Here is a 23915-nt window from a genome sequence, read left to right on the forward strand (position 1 = left end):
GAGCAGAGCTAAGGGTTACACTGTTCACTTCGTAGAGATAAAAGGTGGGAGTCCTGTTTAGGAGCCACTGAAAGCCGGTCCCTAGGGTTGATGTCTAGGAGGAATTTCATAAATCCTTGTTCAAAAAAGGAACTACAGATTCCTGGTATTTCTTTTGGCCCCTCTGCATTTTTGTCTTTCCCTTATTCTGGGCTATTCTGATTATCAGTGAGGTACAGTGGAAAGCGAGCGGGTATCAGAGTTGGACAGACCTGATGCCGGAATCCTGCCCTTTCCTTGTCACTTTTTTAACCCTGGGCAAGTTGTTTATCTTCAGTTTCATTTTCCTCAACTGTAAAATTGGGATGATACTATCTTCTTGCAAGGGTCTGGGGAAGATTATATAAATAAAAGGTGTGTGGTTCCTAACAGTGTTTGCACATAGCATTGCACATTTATTCATTTTTTCATTCATGTGTTTGATAAACAGAACCATGGGGAGGGATGCATTTGTAATCAACAAATGTAAAAATGCCTTTTTCGTTATGGGTTTATAATACAAATATATGATCGGTCATCTATCTATCCATCATCTTTTAGCTGTCCAGGCATCCATTCTTTTATCTTTACATGTATGTGATTGTTCTATCTGTATCTGTTGTGATAATATCAAGTACTATACGTGTTTGCTATTATTATTAATGATAATATTATAACTCTGTACATACAGAAAAATGTCTGTATAACTATATACATTGAGATGTTTACATTACAATTATTTCAGGGGCATAAGATTTGAAGTGGGTTTTTCAGTTTCTTCTTTCAACTTTAACTTTTTTTTTTTTTAACGTTTATTTATTTTTGAGACAGAGAGAGACAGAGCATGAATGGGGGAGGGTCAGAGAGAGAGGGAGACACAGAATCTGAAACAGGCTCCAGGCTCTGAGCAGTCAGCACAGAGCCCGACGCGGGGCTCGAACTCACGGACAGTGAGATCGTGACCTGAGCCGAAGTCGGATGCCCAACCGACTGAGCCACCCAGGTGCCCCTTCTTTCAACTTTTCTATGTTGTTTGAAATCTTTAGCAGCGGCTAACATTTTCAAAAAAAATTAAAATACTAGAAATGTTATGACCTAAAAAATTTGAAAATTTAGAGAAAATGGAAAACATATTACATGTCAAAACTGAAGTAAGAAATAGGGAACTTGAATAGACTAGTAAGTTTTAAAGAAATTAAGTGACAATTGATAACTTCTCCCAATCAAAACACTGTAGGCCCAAATGGTTTTTCAGGTGAGTTCTATCAAAGTCTTGAGGAACAATACATTTTTATCTGCATTGTAAGTTATTCCAGAAGAGACAAAACCAAATGCTGCAAGCTCATTTCATAAACTTGGTATAAATGAGATGAACACAGTATAAACAAAGAAAGAAAACTATATGCCTTTTTCTCTTATGCAACTAGATGAAAAATATTCTGAAATATCAGCTATTTGATTCCAACAGTATGTTTTAAAATAATACAGTTTGATTAATTAATGGTTAGTCATTAGGGATTCTGCCAACATAATTCAGAACATTAATAGATTAAAATTTTAAAACTCATGATAATTTCATTTGATGCAGAAAAAGCATTCAATTCTTTACTTATTTATGATAAAAACTCTTAGCAAACTAAGAGTAGAAAAGGATTTCTTTAATTCCCTTAAATGGATGATCGTTATATTCCAAAACCATTTTTACTTAATGGAAAAAATTTAAGTCCATTCCTGCTAAGACTGGAACAAGAGAAATATTGTCAAAACCCACTATATATTACAACCAACACTATAATGCTGGAAATCCTGGCCAGCCCTGAATAAAAGAAAGAAATAAAGGAATTGGAAAGAAAGAAACAAAATTATCAGTTTTTTCAGGTGCTATACTTACCTACTGAAAAGAACCAATAGAATCAACAGGTAAATTATAAGAACTTGATGGGTATGTGATGAAATTATGAGAGCATTTCCAACAGCAAACAGCTAGAAAATGTTATTTTAAAAAGGCAAGATACCGTTCACATATCAACAACTGAAAAATGTTGGGTAATTAACTTAACCAAGATTATATAAGTCCTCTTTGAGAAAACATAAGAGTTCTAATAAAGGACATAGAAAACAAAAACAAAAACAAAAACAAGTGAATGAGTAGCATTCCTTGTTCTTGACCCAAAGGACTTAAAATTGTAAAGATATCAACTCTCCCCATATGTGTTGTAGTTGCAACAAAATTCCAGTTAGATCTTTGAGATCCATGATAAATTTATTTTAAAATGTATCTGGTGTTGAGGCAGTGAAGGACTTTTTAAGCAAAAACTTCCAAAAAACATGGGATAAAGTTGATTAGAGAGTACATCAAAGTTAAGGATTTATGTTATGCAAAGGGAACATGGATAATGTTAGAAACATACTTCAAAATGGGAGAAGAGCCTTTACAATGCGTCAACTGGATGAGGGATTCCCATCTAGAATATAGAACATAAATCAAATAAGAAATCTAATAAACAAATCAACAAGAAAAAGACAGTGACCTCAATAGAAAAATGGACAAAGTATGTCAACAGGCAACTTACAGAGAGATACACTCAGAAAGCTAAGACATCATAAATAACTCAGGAAACTGACATAACAATGAGCTATAATTTTATACCCAGTTGACTGCAAAGGTTTCAAAAGCTGAATTACACTCTGTGTGAGCTGGATATGGACCTAGGTCCTGCTGGTGAGAGTAAGGACCAACACAGTGATTGGAAAGCACAATCTGTACTACTCAAGCAAAGTAAGAACACCCATGTCCTATGAGCTGGCAAGATTGAGAGGAGGGTAAGGAAATGGGAGTAGAGAAAACAACAAAGATTCTGGCTTAATTGACTTGGTAGATTCAGGTGACATTACCCAAGATACAGAATGAAGAAGGAGGAAGAGCTGGTCTGGGGGTAAAGATGATGTTTTCCAATTTGGATATGTTAAGAATTATGAACTCAGGGGATGCCTGATGAGAATAGTAGACACTCAATCGATATTATCTTCTCTCCAATCAGGTAAGTTCCCTTTTTCTTCTCTGTTTAGGAAAGACTGAATTTTATTTTGTAATTTTCTCCAACTTAAATGCTATTAGTTTTTTGTTGATAAGGACCAACGTTTCTACTCCCACCTTCTCAAAAATAAACGAATGAATAGATGACACTGATTTTTAAGATCATTAAAACTTTTCAGCTATTTTTAGGAACTGAGTGGGAAGATATCCCTACTTTTTCCGAGTCACCGAATGTCAACATTCTTGGGCATATATTTTTTTTATGTTTATTTATTTATTTTGAGAGAGAGAGAGAGAGAAAGAGCGCGCGCGCGCGCGCGAGCGAGTGGGGGATGGGCAGAGGGTGGGAAACAGAGAATCCTAAGCAGGCTCCACACCCAGTGCAGAGCCCAATGCCGGCCTCAGTCTCACGGACCATGAGATCATGACTTGAACCGAAATCAAGAGTCAGCCGCTCAACCCACTGAGCCACCCAGGCATCTCTTGGGCATATTTTTTTAAGTGAGGTAAAGAATGGTTAAAAGACATCATGTCAGACTGAAAAGCTCATGTGTTTTGGTGCCAGAAAACCTGAATTTAAATACCAGTTCTGCCACTAGAGAGCCATGCAACTTGGGGGAAGATATTTAGCCTTTCAATAAATGTAACTAATAAAAATTACCTTTTTGTAATGTTATTAGGGTTAAATAAAATCATATAAATCAAGTGTCAGACACATAATAAATGTGTCATAAAGGCTATTATTATTATTTTTTTTCTATACCATTGTAGACCCTTATCTTCAATAATTCTAAATTTCACAGAATAGTCTACATCAACACTGTCCGATAGGAGTACAAGGCAAGCCATATAGGATGTTTAAAATTTTTAGTAGCCATACTGAGAAAATAAAAAGAAACAGGCCAAATTGGTATTAATAATACACTTTAGCCCAATATATGCAAAATACAATTTCAACATGTAACCAGTATGAATGTTATTAATAAGATATTGTACATTTTTGTTTTTGTATTGTTTTCAATATCTGGTGTGTACTTTATACATGAAACATAACCTCAGTTCTGATGAGCCACACCTCAAGTGCTTAAAAATCACATGTGACTAGTGGTTACTGCGTTAAATGGGTCTACATCCAGTGTTTAAATCCTGCATTATTTAAACATTCTCTTAAAAATCAACAAGTTCCTCTGTATGGTTCTCAGATAGTAAGAGTTTGTCTAACAAACAGCATGGCATTTCTCCCCCATCTCAGCCACTAGAAATGGAGATTCTTTGGAACACTCATTAGGTAGTTAGAAGTTCTGGCAAGAGGGGGTACCTGGGTGGCTCAGTTGGTTAAGAGTCTGACTTTGGCTCAGGTCATGATCTCACAGTTCATGAGTTAGAGCCCTGCGTCGGGCTCTGTGCTGACAGCTCAGAGCCTGGAACCTGCTTTGGATTCTGTCTCCCTCTCTCCCTGCCCCTCCCCCGCTCACATTCTGTCTCTCTCAAAAATAAATAAACGTTAAAAAAAGTGTATAGAACTTCTGGCAAGTGGTCTTTGCAAATCTCCCCCCTTTCCCTCCTGGCGGCTACATGGCCTTGGAAGGATCTCTTGGCCCAGCCCACAGAGCAGTTTTGGCTGCACTTTGAGGGGCTGAGGATTTTCTGACTCTTCTCCTCGAGGTTCAGAATATTAATTCTAAAAGAGATCTTATTCCCTCCCAGACCTAGGAAGATCCAAACCACAGTAGCCATTAAACCAATGGGAAGGAGGGAGGCAAAGTTTTCCATGTGGGGCTCACTCACGTTCCAGTGCAATCAAGCAGACCATTTGTTCTGTTTGGAATTAGTTTGGAATGAGACAGAGAGGAAAGAAATACATATTACATAAACTTACGGGAACCACAAACTGGATAAGACAAGTATTAACAATACTTGAAACATGAAAATGTATGAAATTATTACCTTTCTCTGCAGTATCTAATGGAATACCCTGCTTTGGGTGAGAGAGTGACGGGGTGACTTCTCTCAGATCCATTTTAAGTCTATTATTCTCCTGTTTTTGAAATAATTATGTCGAGAACTTTTTTTTTTTTAACTTGTGGTAAAAACATATAACATGAAGTTTCCTATCTTAACCACTTTGAAGCGTACTGTTCAGTAGTGTTAAGTATATTCGCATTATTATGAAACAAATCTCCAGAATTTTCTTGTGTTGTAAATACAAAACTCTGTCCACATTCAATGAAAACGCCCTTCCCCACCTCCCACCCCCCAGCCAACAGACAACCATCACTCTACTGTGTGTTTCTAGGAGTTAGCCTGCTCCAGATACCTCATATAAATGGAATCAAACACTGTCTTCTTCTGACTGGCTTATCTCACTCAGCGTAATGTCCTCAAGGTTCATCCACACTGTGGCAACATTCTTTTTAAGTTTAGTTTTCCAGATTTATCATTTTAAAAAATGCATTTGACTTGATTCACCAAACTTTTACTAGGCAACCACTATCTGCTACATGCTCTATCTATTTTCATGTTTAGTGGCTTGAAAACTGGAATATTCCGTCTCAAGTTAACGTAGCCATGGTTGGGACTTCCTTGAGACTTACTCCAGGAAGCTCTGAACAACAGGCCAGGGGATACATTCGCATTGTGTCCAATTTAAATTCCATCCATGCTCCTCAGCCAGGCGCTTCATTACTGCGTGTTTTCTCACTCCCCTAGGGGCTGATTCAGGTCCACGGATTATGGAGAACATAGGTAAAAGTAAGCACAGAATATGCGTGTGGCCTTGAATGAGGTGGAGATCGTTTCGTAAACTCATTATTTCATTCTCAGTGATTTGGGTGGCTCACCGGCGATAGGCTGGCCAACAGCAAAGAATCTCACATCACCAGACTCTGTCCCCATCCTCTGTCTTTCCCATTCCCAACACTTGATATGTCCAGAGCAGCAGGGAATGCAATCCTGCCATGTGCAGCTTAGCTCAAAGAGAAAAGGCACAGAGTTCCAATTTGTGATTCCCAGCCTGAAAGGGACCAATAAACTGTTGTTCTGATAAACAACACTTGAGCTTTTTTTTTTTTTTTTAACGAAGGCATTAAACTGACCTTCTTTTGAAAGGGGCTAGACAGGGTAAACAGGAGAGGTCTTGTTTTCTCTTCGTCCTGGAAAAATAACATTTCTCCCTTTCCAGCTCAGTACAGTTGACTGAATTGGAAAGGAATCTATTTTCTCTGGAAAGATTTATTTGCCCAACAGTCATGTTTTTGTATATGTGTGTGTGTTGGCAAGAGGCGATAGATTTTCAGAACAAGGGTCGTCTTGTTCACAGTTTAAAGGGGCCCAGAAGTTGACTAAGGAACTGAACGTTAGGGAAAGCTTTTGCAGCCTTCATTAATGCTATATACAGACTCCCAGTACATCTCCGGTTGGCCTGGGAGATGGGGCAGTGACTCTGTGGTGTCACCAAACTCATCTGAGAGCAGGTAGAAACATTTCTCCTTCCTTCACCTCAATCTCAAGACATGTGACAGCCAGAGTCTGTAAGAAAGCATCTGCGTTTCTAGTTGTTTCCAACAAAGTTCAACAATATTTGAATAAAGCCATGTGGAAAAGTTAAGCACAGAATTTCCTCCTTTCCCCACAACCAGACTTCTTTCTCCACCTGAGGACACATGTCCCAGGATCGAGCAAAGGAGATATATAAATTCCTTCCTGGCCAAATCAGAGATAAGATGTACAGGAATTATTAGCTGTCCCCATCTCCTCTCACCTCTCATCTCCCCTACTCATCTTGACACAGGACAGGTATCACATTGAAGATTTGGGACCAAATATGTTCTCCTTTATGAAGAATGGATTTCACTACTTTTAGTTTTCTCACATTGTGTGCCAGGCATTAATATCGCATAAAGTAACATTGTGTACTTGGGGGTATATTTTTTTGCGAACATCTCTCTGGAGGTGGATGGCCTATTTCTTGTCAATTCAAAAAAAAAAGTTGAATATATGTATATACCCTGGCACTAGAGACGCACTGTACTTTAAGCTGGTGGCTCCTTCCCCTGGTTTTGTTTGTTTGTTTGTTTCTTTCTTTCCAAGTCACTGTTTGCCGCACTCAACTGACATCTCAGCTAGATTTTGCACAAGTGACTTTTCACCCAGCTGGTCTTTGCCTTGCCAGGTGCGGCTGGCCAACATAAAGAAAGAAAACGTGTTTTTCCTTTTAGCAGGAACGTTAAAACTTTTCCCACATTTTCCATCACCTGGTGTCTGTTTTCAAGGAAGCACAGATCAGCAGAAACCAGAGGAGTCTGAGATTGCTCCTTCATAGGTGTTGGCTCTGAGCCTTTTAGTGCATTTAATTTAGCAGAAGTCCACATCGTGAAATGAGGGCAAAATGTAATTTTTCTTTGATGGCAAAATGGTTTCCATGAGGAGAAACTGGCTGACGGCACTGAGTCCCGTGTTGCTGGAAGCCTTCACAGCAGCTACTCACCTTTGTCTTGCACCCAAACTCCCCCAGAGGCTGGCTGCACTCACGGGGACGAATGGCTTTCCCCTCAGCAAGTGCATACCTTCTTGAGGCATTTTTAACTTTCACCAATATATTTCCATTGTGTGCCAAAGTCCATGTACCTGGCAGAATTGGCAATTTCATCAATTCCTAGCGTGTTCTTTATTCGCCTGGTTGAAAGGTAGTTCGGACTGAATCTGAGCTAAATGGGTTTTGTACTTGTTTTCAAGCAGCCCAGCACAGCGACTCCCAAAGAATCAGCATGCTTCTCTGGGAAAGACACCAGAAGTTTTCCAGGGTAGGGTCCAGCTTTTCTTCTTAATCTCTTTTCCAGATATCTACCCCATGCTTGGTGTTAAATAAATATTAATTGGAAATGCTGACCACAAGGTAGCAGAAATGGAAGAGAGGAGAGAAATATGTCAGCTCGCTGCAGGTTAGCAAAGGATAAAACAGGGTTGATCATCCAGGAGAGCTGGACCTGATTCTCGATCTCTTATTCTTGTAGGCCTCACAGCCAAGAGAAGTTTCCAGGCCTCTCTCTGCCATGATCCCTTCTCTGATTCACCTCCAGTGATGCCCTCTCTACTCTGCCCATTCGTCGTCCATCAGCACCCTTCCTTTCCCACCCCAAGGTGCTGAGAACCTCCAGGGTAAGTGCCTCCCGTATCTCTCATCCTATCTCTTTCCCTCCAGCCACTGGCCTTAGGATGGGAGTGGGGGAAGGTGGGATTAGAAGCAGGAAGTCTCTGGGATGGGGTATTATGTAGCTAGTTGAATCTTGCCCCCAGGGTTTCCAAATGTAGGACAAGAGGTAGCTGCCTGGAGTGGTAAGAAGGAGATTTAGGGATGTTAGCACTTGCCACCTAATTGTCAAGGTGGGCTGTTCACAGAGATGTGTTCTTCCCTTGAGTTGTGGACAATAGGGAGAAAATGTAAACGAATAGGGAGAAAATGCACAATCTCAGCAGCTGGCTTCAGAATTTCTCCTATCTTGATGAACCAGCCTGATGTGAAGAGTTGAGCAGGAAGGTTAGGCCCCAGGAAAGTTATGGAAGGAAAAAATAGAACGAAGAGAGGACTATACAAAACAATGAAACTGTAATACTTTTTGTTAGTGAGGATGGGGGTAGAGTGTTGAGCTACCAGGTAGTAGATCTCAGTTGATGGAAAAAAATGTTTATGTCGTATCATTTTTAACTGTTTTATTTGTTTGCACTAGTATGATGTAAACTCCTCTATTTAAGTAAAGGGCATAAAGTACATATGAATTACAATAAAGTACATGTAAAGACTCTGTGTGTGTGTGTGTGTGTGTGTGTGTGTGTGAAAATCGAGGGATCCTTCTGGATTTTCTACATTCAGGTCCACATGTTAGAGAAAGCCCACAGCGGACAATGAGATGATACACATATTGAAACACAGAGTCAATATGTCAATGGGAGGAACTGGAATCTGATCAGCAATATCGAAAGGCAGACCTTCCTTATGCATCCAGAATCCAAGAAGCAGAAGGTTTGCGAGCTCCTTCAGGTGGCAATGAAAGGCAATTCATTTAATACTCAAAAGACAGATTTTATTTTTCTCTGATGCCTTGGTCAAATGGAGAGCACATTTAGTAAAGTAGGGAGACAGGGCTGGGCAGCCATTTACTGACTTGATTTGGGTCTAGCAGTATTACCTGGGAAAAGACACGAATGGAAAGAAAATGTAAACTTCTATCAGCACTTTGACCCTACTGAAAGAGATTGCCTTCTTTCACAAAAATATATGGATCAAAGATATACGGAATCATCCAAAAATGTTGTCATGAACCTAAATTTGACAAAAGCCATACAACATATGAATCCAACCTCTGGAACCAGTTACCTGGACTTGAAGCCCCTTTACTTGTAAGTGACCATATGCAAATTTCTTAACCTCCTTACACCTCAGTTTCCTCTTCTCTAAACTGAGGATAGTCATAGCCCCTAGCTCATAAGGTCCTTGAGAAGATGAAGTGAGTTTGGGTGCAGAAATCACTTAGAATAGTTCTGGCACATTCAAAACGTGCCAGAATAATAATTCAGAAGTGAACTAGAAAATTCATATACATATTTCAATCCTCCCAACAATTAATTTTCATAACAAAGGGACAATATCTTCTCAGCTGAAGACATGAGACCAAGGAAAACAAGTAAATTTTCTAAGGTCACACAACTGGTTAGAAGCAGATGCCTTTGTGGGTCACTTATTTCGTAAATTTATACAGCAAAAATTGTAACTATTGATTACAGCTCACACAGGGAATAGCGCAATATCTTATATGGCATTTAATTAGAAATGGAAATCCAAACAGGAAATAGCTATGTTAAGTGCACTAGCTTAGACACACAGCACTTTAAATGGGAAAGTGTGAAATATAGTGAAATCCTTACAGTTAATCTCTGAGCGGAAACCACACAGGATAAGCAGTGTGGCTGAGCTAGCAAGGTCAGCAGAAGTCTATATTCTCAATTTCTGGTCTTCAGTTGCTTGAATTTTTTAAAACAATAGTGAGAGTATAATTAGCAAATATTTCACATGCTAAATACATTTGTATTAGCTGAAAGAAAAATAATTTTTCTCCTTAAAGTTATGCCTATAGTAAAAGTTCCTTTTCCTCTTGGTAAGCAATTTGGGCAAGCCTGGCTTACTGGCAGCTTTCACATCCCCCTCGTGACTTACAGCCTGATATTGATCTGGGTTCTGGGGGTGGCTGGGAGGCAGGACAGAATCCTTCTTCATGGAGCACCTCCTACTGCCAGTGTCAACCTGATACCTGGCAGCCACCGTCCCTTCCCATCCCGCCTCCCATCTTCGGAGGGTGGTGCTCTCATCTTCTTTTTAGAGGTGAGGAAACCGAGGCACAGAAAGGTTAGGCAACTGACTCATTTTCTCGCAGCTACTAAGTGGAGACACCAGGCTTCAAACCAAGGATGGACTCCACAGTCCATACTTCTGTTACTCATAATTTGCCCCTGTTAGTTAAAGACGGATCCACATTAAATTAAATTCCAGGCCAGGCTGCTTTTGTAAAACTCAAATGATGCATGTACATGTGTGTAAAAAAATGGAAGTTCAGGTACTTTCAAGTAATTGCTAGATGGACAAAACAGAACACGGAGAGCCCTTAGATCTGAACGAACAGCTGACGAAGGCCTACGATTAGGTCAGATTGTTTCTCACGTGTTTACTCAACAATCTTTGACTCTATTCAAAGAAATTCACAGCCTCTAATCTCTTAAACCAGTGGTTCTCTTACTTTTCACACGTGAAAAGGCATGGCACGTGCACATTTCAACGCATCTCCAAAGGAACAATTCTGCATGTTCCTCTCTTTTTTATCCTTTCTTTTTTTCTGTGCTGCTCCTTTCTGTGCTCCGTTCCCATCAATAGAACTAGTTTACTCAAAGTTGTCCAGACTCAGGACCTCAGGGCCATTATAGTGCCAGCCTCATGCTCCATGATTTCTCTCAGACCTGGTCTCTCTTCTCCATCCGTAGTGACTTCCGAACTATCTTCTGTCAACTTGGTTCCCTGCCTCTTTTCTCTTTTTCCTATAATCTTTTATTTTCACTTCTGCCAGATGAGTCTCCCCAAATACAGTTTATGTTTATTTTTATTTTTTCTAAATACAGTTTAAATGATATCATTTTATTGTAACAGAACCTTAAAAAACTACCACTCCTCACTTGAGCCCCTAATAAACCTTGTTGTTCAATCCCAGCAAGCTTTGTACTACCTGTACCCGATGCCCCAGCCAGAATGTCACTGAGGACTGTGTTTCTCTTTACTCATCCATTCTGTATTTGATTAAAATACTACCCTGCTCATCCTTCTCCAAAAACTTGTCTCCTGATTCTCAATCAAATGGAATCGTTCTTCCTTTGGACCCTCTGTCATAAAATGAGCAGAAATTACTGTGTTGTGTTGTGATTTCTATTATTATCTCCAGTTCTGTGGTCTTTTGTCCCTCCCCTCCCCCACTCCCATCTCCCAGTAAATTATCATTTCCTTGGCGGTTGAGATTTTGCATCCCCTATAGTTCCAGTAGGGTCTTTCCCATGCAGTGGTAATTGTAATCGTGATGTTGTTGTTGCTAATGAAGGAGGAGGAGGAGGAGACGTTGCAGGAAAAGATGGTTAGAGAGCTCATTTGCTTCTTTAATCACCCTGGTTGAACAGCTCTAACTGTTGAAAAGTCTTTTCCCATATTCATCTGAAACCTGCCCCACTGAAATTTGCCCCCATAAATATTTATTGAGTAACTACTAGGTGCAAATTGCACCATTTTAGGCACAAATCACTCTCACTGATTCCAATACAGCCTGTATGCTCACCTTCCCATGAAGGGACCTTCTTCTCACACATAAAGGAGGAAAAATGCTGTTCCTAAGTCCACACTCTCAGCAGCTTTTCCAAGCTTCTCTCACTTCTGCCCTGAGCTCTGCTTTCCAAGTCATTTCTTGAAAGTATCTCTCTACACTCATTTCTGAGCTATAACATTGTAATGGGGGTGCATAGAGGGTTGCTGAGAGATTTATTGGATTTTTTATCATAATGCATAGCAAATTCCTGGGAGTCAGAGGTAGAAAGGCTTGTTTCGTTTACACAAAAAAATGTATCAGCCTCATGGTTAAATCTTAAAATATTTGAAGATCACACCCTGTATCCCATAAATCTTATTTGGAAAGATTTATTTACTTTGGAAGCAAGAAGTGGAGAGCTAGGTAAAGGTTCGTAGTTAAAATGTCAGGAGATGGGCTTAAAAGGGGTATATTTAGAAAGAACACTCATTTATGTGGGATTGAGTAGATAAATGACAGTCCAGCATTACAGCAATGGGGAAAGTGTTATGAGTCGGAGTCCCTGATGAAATCAGACTTTGGTGGTACTCTTGCATAGCTGGTGGAGAAACAGACCAAACTTTGGTCTCATAGGTTAATTGTGTGATCTGATATTACTACAGGTAGCAGCTTGCCGTGCATGATCTATTTTGACACTGGGACCAGCCAAAGCCACTGATGTCTTCCCATCACTGACGTCTGTTACCCTCATTGTCTCTCTCCCAGAACATGCAATGACCTCCCAACCAGGGTCCTTATCTCCAACTGCTCCTCTCACCAAACCGTCCCATCTGACCCAGTGAGGCTAATCTTGCTAAAATGCAGCTCTAATCATGGTCCTGGCCCAGCTATTCTGTTTCTTAAATCGTCAACCTTAAACTTCAATGTCCCCTCCCACCTTGTCCCTGGAGGTGACCCTAAGCTCCAGATAGGGTTGACCACCCCTAATTTTATCTGTTATTTCTAATATAGGTTTCAGTCCTAGTACCTATAACATTTTATTTCTTTACATCTCTCTCTTACTTCTAAGACTGTAATTTTGCATTTGTATTCCCAACATGTACCGCAGTGCCTAGCATCCAATGAATGCCTAACACCTTGTCTTAGGAACGAATATAGGAGAAAATCTAGTCTCCCTGGTATAGCACTATAAGCATTCCATAATCCTGGCTTGCCCTGTCTGTTCAGTATGCCTCGTAATGGCTGCTGTTCCTTTGCAAAATACAAAGCAAACCTTTCCCTTAACAAGGCTTGAATCTTCCCACTCTGATGGGGAAATTCTCTGTCCAGTCTGTTGCTTTCAGCTGGATGGCTCTTCTTAATCTCTCTGCTTGTTGAAACACTATTCATTTTCCAAGAGACGGTCCAGATGTCCCTTCTTTATGAAGCCTCCCCATGCTCTGATTGATCTGTCACCTGGTTCATCTGTCTTTGGCAGCATTGATCAGACACTTATTTCATGACCTCATTCCCTTCCATGTTCACCACCGCCTTTCGAGTTGGCAATGGGCCAAACTGGTGCTAAGAAAATTGTGTGGAGTGGAAATAATATGACTACATGCCTTAATACAATAAGACTCTGCTGACTTTGCTGAGCACACAGCCCTGTCCCACATGCCTAGATCTTGCTACTGAAAAAGTGCTAGAAAATGGCACTGATGGCATAGTTAGCACATGACCAGGTCAAAGTCTTTTCCTCTCCTGATTTTCTCTGGAGGAGTAGTGAGCTGGGCTGAAGAGCCTAGAGTTTCCCAACCTGTGTCCCCACAGTGATGTATGGAGAGAGGGATTCCTCTCACCCCTCAGAGTATCTGGGCCGGGCTCAAAACACCCAAGCCCCTAGGCCTCTGGGTGTTAACCCAGTGTGCTTCATGGACACTGCGTGTGTGTCCTGTTATGAAAAAAGTTGGGAAGCACTGGCCGTACTTAGTCAAATAGGGCAAGACCATGAACATGTGGGCACACACACACTATAATGGGAAATATCTCCATTTGGATTTGGTGTCACCAAATCCTGTAGGCACAGCAGGAAAAACCAGGAGGCTGGAGTCAGGAGCTGTATTCCAAACCCGTCCGTTATGTAGGTGTGACTTTGAGCAAATCATCTAAACTTTCTAGACTTCTCTTTCCTCGAGGATTTTTTTTCTTCACAGATTTTTCTTTCTTTTTAAGCTGGCTTCCATTGGGGTTAGGGAAAAGCCATGGACTAGGTGATGTCCACATTCTCTTTCAATGCTCATGTCCTTGGAATCTTTGAAAACCTGTTTCTTATCATTGTTGAAAGTAAAATAAATAACCTTTAGGCCACAACTATTTCATTCTTAGAATAGATTGTTTTTCTGGTCTGGTCACTTGATCGTTTGGTTTTCTGAGAATGTAGAGCCTCTGGGTGAGGTAAAAGCTTTCATGATATGGGTGTTAAATCTATCCAGGTGAAGGCAAAAGCTATGGCCCCTCCTGGAAAAGGAATGTGAACATCTTTGGGGGGGCATCAAATGCCATAGATATCATTTTCAGGTGGCTTCATTCTCCCCCTCCCAATTAAATATGACATGACAGTGAACTAACTTTAGAAAACTACAATCCGTAGGTTTGTGTTATTCATTTATTACTTCAACTGCTTATAGTAACCATACCACTGTTTGCCCTAAAACAGTCCAGGTTAGATGACTTTTTGTGCATCAGGTGATCTCTACTAACTATTTTCCACCCTCCCTTTTGCTCTGCAGACTGAGTGCATACTGCACCTGCTCTCTGCCAGCAGTCTGCCCCTTCCGGGCTGGGTTGGTATAGATTCACAGGTGACTCAGCTCATTCAGAGAACTGGGTCAAAACAATGTCCTGAAATCTCTGTTTCTGAACCTGATCAAATGAAGGCGGTTAGTAGTAAACAAAGATGGTGGACTCTGGATGAATTGCAGAATTTGAAATCAAACCCCCTAGCCGAGAGCCCTGATTCCATGTTGGATATGAATTTTTAGAAGATTCTGAATTCACGCTTTCTTCTCCGTGTGTGTGTAACTGTGGCTTATAAAAGTTTGATTTTTCACATCAGGAATTTTGTCGTTGGTGTGGCCCCTCACCACATCTTGACAACAGAAGCCTCTTGCTGTGTCTGAAACCAGCCCTTGAGGCAAGAATTCACTTGGTGAATGAACACACCTTTGAGGTGCAAGGCCTCTCCTTCACCATTCACAGGCACGATTTATTCACTTGTTTCCACACACTGGCTTCTGTCTTCATCCACGGAGCTAGAAAACAGGGTCTTGTTTATATAAAGGTGTCGTAAAATGAATCCATCCCCACAAGGCCCCTTGGCCACAGGAAGGACTCCCAGACATGCTCTGCACTGTATAAACACACACTTTTCATCTATCCCTGGCACACTTTCTCCATTTATAGCCTGTGGATTCCCTTCTCTGATTCTGACCTAGTAATGCTTCCTTCTTTACTTTAAAGTGTGAATGGGTTTCTGGGATCTTCTTTCTATTAATGCTTTACCATGTCAGAGCATGGTAAGGTCTTGTTTCAACACAGCCTTGTCTAAAGCCCTCGCTGACCCCATCCCCCTACTGTGGAAATGAGTTCTTCCTCATCTCCTATGACATTTCTCCGTAACCTTTCTTCTTGCATTTATCACTTCTTAAAGTGATCAAAGATCTTCATCTCCCCACCAGGGCTGGGACTGTGTAAGACAAGGGACTTGTGTCAGATGTCAAATTTAGGGGAAGGAGCCAAACCCCAGTGAAAGTAAATCATGTTGTTAATGTGACATTAAAAAAAAAAAAAAAAGAATTAGTGAAAAAAATCCATGATTTTTCCATTAACAAAATATCAACATTTTCAAGAAAGACAGGATCAGTATTTTTCCTTTTATTTGCCCTTCTCCTTTCAGATTTTTTTCTTTTGCCGGAGGGTCTGCTATGGCCAAGCACTGTTCATTGATTCGGTGGTTATTGGAAATTTTGATATTTTGTTCATCATAGATTTTTGCATTCATTTTGAGTTTTTAAAATATATTGCATTAGGGTGTTATTTGTCTTGATTCCTACGTTTTTGGCATCCCCTTAAATGTTGTGCTTCTGGCCACTGCCTCCCTTGCCTGACCTTGACCCTGGCTCTGATCACCATAGCAACCGGCACAGGCCTTTGCCCTCCGATACACACTCAATTAATATTTCATGAACGAACGAACGAATGAATGAATGAATACTAGCAGAGATATCTTAGATGCTCTTTTCTTTTCTTTTTCCTGAAGGTAAAATGACACCTGACCCACAATTTAGTATCGACCATGACATCTACGCGGGGAAATTATAGGGGCCTGGAGTGACTGTCTGTAGTTAGCCGTCAGCATTGCTCCCGCTAATTAAAATCATTGATCCTGGACCCCTTTCACTGTCACAGAGCCCCTCCTCCAGTCTTGCTTTATTTCATAAATATAAGTGCTTCTCAAGAAGCTAAATAGTCACAGGGCTACCAAATTATCTTTCACCTTCTTCTAGTGAACTGCGAGCCACTGACAATAAGAATTACTTCTTTGGAAGTCCAGAATATTGGGAGCAGAGGTTCTGTAGATGGGTGCAGTGAAGGAGTCTCAATGCCTCCAGGAGGAGGAAGATGGCAGAGGGCTGGAAGACCAAACGTCAGGGAGTCTGCTCCTTCGACGATACTACCCAGTACGCAGTGGCCCAGAAAGTGAAATTTTGCTTCATTACAATATCACAGACACATAGGAGAGGCTCCCCTTTCTGGGGGGGAGAAAGACACAGATCATGTAGGTGTTGAGTCTGAGTCTCACGTAGGCCTCGAAGAGTATGGTTGACTCCTCACTGTATTCATCAACATTGATCTTTAAAAGACAAAATGATCATTCACAAATCTTCTCACAAAATCATCTCTAGGAAGTTGAGCCTGTCATAACAAAATTATTTCTATGTCCTGGTAGACGGCCCATGAAAATAATGTTTTTGATTTAGTTACAGGAATTCTATTCAGCAAACAGTGCTGTTAAAGTGTTTTCCCTGGGTTCTGTCCACATAATAGTCGCTGTCCCTGGGAGGGTGGATTTTATTCTGTAATAGTTACGATGATTTACACTTTTGTCCAGTTATCAAATGATCGTTGACCTCTATTATCCTCACTCCTCTAACCCTATGCAGTCCAACTGTAAAAACATTAAATTAACTTAAAAAAAAGAAAAAAGAATAACCTATCCACCCCCCCATCCCCAATCCAGGAAGAAAGAAAGAAATCCAGAAATAAGAGAATGATTCTTAGAGAATGCTTTTTTTGTTTTCCTGGACGTCTTCAAATCATTTATTTTTCCATTTCGTTTTTTGGGTGTTCCATGTGGAGTGCCTGGAACTTCACTTCCGCTATACCTCTGGAAGTTTGGGGATCTGAGACCCGGCGATGTGTTCCGTTTAATAATGCATCTTACTGGAAGAGTGTTCAGACACTTCCCGGAGTATGGAGTGAGCGTCAGGAACACGCTGGGGTTCAAGTTCACGTTTCCTGAGGGCCTCGTGTGTGGCAGCCATCATGCTTAGCAGCTTTCCCAGGTTGATTTATCTGATACTTTGAAGAGTCTAGAGGGAGAACAGGTATGGCCAGGCTCATGCTAAAAAAATAAAAACCAAGGCTGTAGCAGGTCGTTATGTGCCCAAGGCTGCGAGACTAGTGAGGGGCGAGACTGAGGCTTGGCCCAGGTCCCCTGCTTGTCATATTACATACAATTGCCTGGTTATTGTCACAGAAGGGAAACACCACACTGCTTCTTCTCCAAGAGATGCAGAGAATATGTTTATCCAACCCAGTATGTCATGTGGTTTCCATGGGGAAAAGAAATAATCCTAAGAGGCTTCAGACATTATTTTCACCTATTTGAAGGGACAAACACTACCTGTTCAGCTCTCTAGACCCTGTGTATACCTTCCCTGGGATTCCATATTTTATCAGAGCAACTTCTCCCTTTTCAAAAAGTCACCGTAACTTCCTAAGAGGCTTACAAGTAAGAGTTTCTAGATCACCTTGGAAGACTTTTGAGGGTATATGCGGACCTATGTGTGTGTGTGCTGGGGGTGAGGGAAGAATGTGTGGAACGGAAATTGAATGATGCTGAAAAATATATCCTGATTTCTCAGGATCATATTTTTAAAATGTTTTTAATGTTTATTTATTTTTGAGAGAGAGAGAGGAGAGAGGAAGCAGGGGAGGGGCAGAGAAAGAGGGAGACACAGAATCCAAAGTAGGTTCCAGTCTCCGAGCTGTCAGCACAGATACCGACGTGGGGTTCAAACTCACATACCGCGAGATCATGACTCGAGCCGAAGCCGGATGCTTAACCGACTGAGCCCCAGGACCATATTTTTAATAAACAAGCAATCAAGTATTCATGGCTACAACTATAATGGATAAAACAACTGACGTTAAAAACAGTCTAGGAGAAGTAAGACAGAATAGCATGGCACAGTGGTCGAATGTGTTGGCTCTTCATGTTGCTCAATGTATTCCAGTTCTGCTACCTACTGGTTATGTGACATTTAACTGTTACTTAAAAACGAACAGTGGGGCGCCTGGGTGGCTCAGTCTGTTAAGCGTTTGGACTTTGGCTCAGGTCATGATCTCATGGTTCATGGGTTCCAGCCTCGCGCTGGGCTCTGGGCTGACAGCTCAGAGCCTGGAGCCTGCTTAGGATTCGGTGTTTCCCTGTCTCTCTGCCCCTCCCCTATTTGCACTCTGTGTCTGTCTCTGTCTCTCTCAAAAATGAATAAACATTAAAACAATGTTTTAAAAGACTGGAATTAAAAAAACAGTTTAAAAAAGTAACCAACCATGCAGCCGCTCTGGAAAGCAGTGTGGAGGTTCCTCAGAAAATTAAAAATAGACCTACCCTATGACCCAGCAATAGCACTGCTAGGAATTTATCCAAGGGATACAGGAGTACTGATGCATAGGGGCACCTGTACCCCAATGTTTATAGCGGCACTCTCAACAATAGGCAAATTATGGAAAGAGCCTAAATGTCCATCAACTGATGAATGGATAAAGAAATTGTGGTTTATATACACAATGGAATACTACGTGGCAATGAGAAAAAATGAAATATGGCCTTTTGTAGCAACATGGATGGAACTGGAGAGTGTGATGCTAAGTGAAATAAGCCATACAGAGAAAGACAGATACCATATGGTTTCACTCTTATGTGGATCCTGAGAAACATAACAGAAACCCATGGGGGAGGGGAAGGAAAAAAAAAAAAAAAAAAAAGAGGTTAGAGTGGGAGAGAGCCAAAGCATTAGAGACTGTTAAAAACTGAGAACAAACTGAGGGTTGATGGGGGGTGGGAGGGAGGGCAGGGTGGGTGATGGGTATTGAGGAGGGCACCTTTTGGGATGAGCACTGGGTGTTGTATGGAAACCAATTTGACAGTAAATTTCATATATTAAAAAATAAAAAAAAATTAAAAAAAAAAAAAAAAAAAAAAAAAGTAACCAACCAACCGACAAGCAAACCCTGTGTGTTCAGTGTTCCTACCTATACAATGAGCGTAATAACAGTAAGTATGCATAAGGATGTTGAGAAGAATAAATGAGAAAGTGCATATAAGATGTCTGACACTTTGTAAAAGTGTGCTATTATCAAGAGGAGATACATATATATACACACATATATATATATATACACATACATATATATACACGTATACATACATATATATAGGTGTATATATATATACGTGTATATATATACACTATATATATACATACGTGTATATATACATATATATACATACATATATACACATACGTATATATACACGTATACATACATATATATACGTGTGTATATATATATATATACACACGTATATATATGGCATTTTGTTAGCCCCTTGTAGAATATTTCTCAGATTTAAGACACTGGGAAAGTGTTAATCACGGCAGAAATTGTCATCAGATTTGATAGAGCAGGCGATTTTATTAGTGGAAGTCAATATGACTCCAGTAACTCAGGAGCACAGGGCCTACAAAGCATGGGGAAGAGGAACATCCAGCCAATAAACAGTAATAATTGCAACATTGTTGGCAGCTGAGCCTCCGGAGCACCTAATCGCCTTCAACAACGAATTGGCGACTAACTGCCCAGTGGTGGCGGATCGGCATTAACCATACGAGAGGCACCAGCACAACCAGAAAACGCCCAGCAGATGCCCCTTGCAGGAAATGTAATTAAAGTGGAAAGGACTATAACAACATTCCCACTGGGCTCTTGACTCAAACTGGAGAGGCAGAGCAGTGTGTGAATTCTCCAGACCAGGAGGCTGGCGTGGAAACAGCTGACGCTGTGGGCCCCCTCGGATCCTGCCGAGGGCGCTTGTAGCTCTGTCAACCCCCCAGTCACAGAGCACTTGCAGATCAGCCCAATTCTGGGTCACGAAACAGGTGGGGAGCCGCAGAGCTCTGGGTCCTTTAAAGGAAATGAAAGATCACACACCTTCTGTAATGAAACACCCTTCTATCTCCTCATGGCCACTATTATTTAGTCACTGATAATACAGCAAACTCTTCAGAAATAATTCAAGCAGATAAGAAATCAAGCCCCACCCTTTTATGTTCTGAGGCCTTAGCAGTGGCTCCAACTCTTGGAAGGGGAATGAAATCTATTACACATCCTCAGCCCATGATTTTTTTCCTACAAATGTATGAGACCCTAAACTTGGGAAGGTGGTAGGCAGTTCCACAGGGAGACAGTGTGATGGGTGCCCGCCCTGGAGGAGCAGCTTCGGGTTTCAGATGTGGTCTCCACGGCACTGGGCAAATTGCTTCATTCTCGGTTTTCTCGTTCAGAAAATTGAGGCATAACAGCATCTGCCTCTTACGGTTTTTTGTGCCTGGAACACTGTAGGCACTAAATGATTGTCAGCTATAACGCCCAGTTTTTCAAGTAGTTAACGATGGCTTCACTTACTGACAGTCTGGCGAATAAATTTTTTGAAAAAAAAAACCAAACACATACTAATAAAATTGTATTTCTCATAACTAAACCATCTAATAGGATATATACCCAGAGTGGGATTGATGGATCGTATGGTGGTTCTGCTTTTGATGTTTTGAGAAATGTCCATACTGTTTTCCGTAGTGGCTGCACCATTTTACATTCCCACCAACGGTCCCATTTTCTCCACATCCTTGCCAAAACTTGTTTTGTTTTGTTTTTTATAGTAGCCATGCAGACTAGTATAAGGTGATATATATCATTGTGGTTTGGTTTTGCTTTTTGTATATTAATTATATTTCAATAAAGTTGTTAAAAAATATCTTACATTGTCCCTTAGACATAATAGGTTGCTATTGACCCTTTGATTGCTGTGTGAAAAGATAACATGTCTCTGAGTAATTTCAACAGTCGACGTGTTGAAAGGATCACAAATATCTACCTTTGGCAAGTACTTACAGGGATCATTCTAAATACGTATACCAGGGGTGCCTGGATCGCTCAATTGGTTGAGCGATCGACTACAGCTCAGGTCATGATCTCATGGTTCATGAGTTCAAGCCCACATCGGGCTCTGTGCTGACAGCTCGATCCTGGAGCCTGCTTCAGATTCTGTGTCTCCCTCTCTCTCTGTTCCTCTCCCGCTCATGCTCTGTCTCTCTGTCTCTCAAAAATAAACATTAAAAAAATAAATAAATACATCTACCCACCAGGTGCTATGCATAGAGAGAGATGGAACATAGGTGGGACATAGTCCCTCCTTCATGGAACTTAAATTATGGTTAGACAGGCGGCAACGACAAAGCCTGAGAAGTGTTAGCATCAGAAACTCAGAGTGTGAGGGTGTCATGTCCTGGAAGGAGAAAGAGAAAGCTTCCCTAATGCAGTGAAGTTTACACCGAAAACTGAAGGATTCAAGGGTTAACTACACCTGAGAAGGCGCTCCAGGTGAGTGGGAGCATCAAGTTCCAAGATCTGGAAGGAAAAGGAGGCTGTGGCTGAGAGGAGCCGTCTCCTCCTGCCTGTAGCTACAGGAGATGGCAAGGTGGACGGTGGCCAGATTCTGGTGTAGGCTTGGAGGAACCTCAGAAGGTGAGGCTTGATCCAGAGAATGATGGGGAAATCACTGACAGGTTTCAAGTAGGGAAGTGAAATGGTCTGATCTGAGATTAGGAAGCATCATTCTGGCTGTTTGGTGAGGCCAGAGGGAGTGTGGGGATCCCGGTAGGAGGCATAAATGCCTCATCTTTGATGATTCTGGCCCAGACTTGGGCAGTTTGGAAGCAAAGTAATGGATAGATTGGAGACGAATTTATATATTTGGCTTCAAACTAAAGCTACTACCCACTCCCCGACACTGCCCAGATAGGGATGGGATATGTAGAAACCTTAACTTTTAGGCTGCCCTCTGCAAACAATACCCAGAACATATTTAGATTAGAAAAAAGAAGGGAACTGATATCCAAAGTGGAGCTAGGGGGTTGCCCATGCCAATTATCCGATAATCTGCTTGGCCCATTGCTTCAGCTAACGAAGGGCTGTTTGCCCTCCTTCCACCCCAATTATGCTTATCATCATGCTTACCATCGCAGGGCCCCAGAGAAGCCAGAGAGAACTCAACACCAGTCCCTCTAGCCAAACAATCAGCAAACGAAGATAACTTTAAAGAGTGTCAAGCCCAACTTTATGACTCCCTCATAGGCACCAAGGGCATTGTCTCAAGAGCCTAAGCCACCAGACAGGATAACCCAGGACTGCTTGTCGGTTGACCTGCTGAGACCAACTATGACTCATCTGTTTACTGCAGAACGGAGGTAACGTGGGATGCAAAGGTTGACAGCCACCTCCCGGGAGACCGTCGGACCTGGAAATCAGGGCCCTGGGTTTCAACCGGAAATGTTTACACTGGCACAGACCCAAGATGGATGGAGGGCCACGTCACGGAGAGCTGAGTGAGCACATGCACACATTTTAAGGGACCGGGGTCTTCACAGCTGACTGGCTGGTCACTCTCTCCGCTGCGCTGAGCAGCCTGGAGGCTAGCGGTCATCACTTACATGTGCTCTGCTACTTACACTTGGATTTATAACCACACTTTCCCACGACCGCATTTTCTTTCTTGGCAGAAGATTAAGGGCAGCAATAATAAACACGTAATAATAGTGATATTGGTCTCATTTATTAATAGCATATTATATCTGGGGGCATTATGTCTTTCAGGTGATATACATTACCTCTACTCTGCCATCACAGCCTGGTGCACCTATGAATCACCTGGGGACCTTTGAAATACTAATGCCTGGGCCCACCCTCCAAGGGCTCTGATTTAACTGATCTGGGTGGAGCCCAGGCATGGGCATTTTAAGGCCCCCGGGGGGGATTCTGGTGTGCAGCCAGGGTTGAGAACCACAGCTTTAATCATCATGGCAACCTACAATGTAGGGATTTGCAGCTTTATTTTAGAGATGAGGAAAAAAAAAAAAAAATAGAGCCCAGAAAGAACAAGTAATTTGCCCAAGTGCAAGAGGAGGAACTTCAACCTTGAGTCTGTCTGGCCACCAACCCTCCCTCTGAAGTATTGCTTCGCACACGGTTTAGGGAATCCTTGGGTGAAGAGTAAGCAGGGAGGGCACACAGAGGAGAAAGGGCAGCCACGGGCTCCCCGTGGGTACCTAGGACCTCTGGGAGGCTCCACCCCACCCTGGGCCAGCCATGCCGCACCATAGCGTGCAGATCAGTAAAGGAGAGGAGCCGAGTGGGCAAACGACCCACCTTCCTGGCTGCAGCAGCCCTGGCCTCCCTCCAAGCCCCAGGGGATGGCACAGAGGAGACACTTGGCAGAAAGTTGAACAGGGCATGGCCGGGCTGGGCCAGGCAGCCCCATGCACTCATTCACCCTTCGCCTTGTCATAGTGCTGCAGGGAGATGACCTTCCTTCCTCAGCCTCTGCCTTCCCATCCTGTGCCGTGTCTGCTCAGGGCCGTGCCAGC

The 23915-nt window shown here is 41.8% G+C and overlaps 1 long non-coding RNA gene across 4 annotated transcripts; it reads left to right on the forward strand.

Annotated features, from left to right (window-relative positions):
• The first annotated feature begins 2705 nt into the window (after positions 1–2705).
• LOC122211268 lies at positions 2706–23067 on the forward strand. 4 transcript variants are annotated; one of them, XR_006198618.1, is made up of 5 exons: positions 2706–3059; positions 7894–7995; positions 8068–8212; positions 17284–17531; positions 22518–23067. It is a non-coding gene; the product is annotated as an uncharacterized LOC122211268 (long non-coding RNA). The 4 variants fall into 4 exon arrangements; XR_006198592.1 differs by lacking the exon at positions 7894–7995; XR_006198664.1 differs by lacking the exon at positions 7894–7995 and having other exon boundaries at positions 22733–23067.
• Positions 23068–23915: the final 848 nt, after the last annotated feature.

The sequence above is a fragment of the Panthera leo genome, chromosome A1, assembly GCF_018350215.1.
Source record: "Panthera leo isolate Ple1 chromosome A1, P.leo_Ple1_pat1.1, whole genome shotgun sequence".
Classification (NCBI taxonomy): domain Eukaryota; kingdom Metazoa; phylum Chordata; class Mammalia; order Carnivora; family Felidae; genus Panthera; species Panthera leo.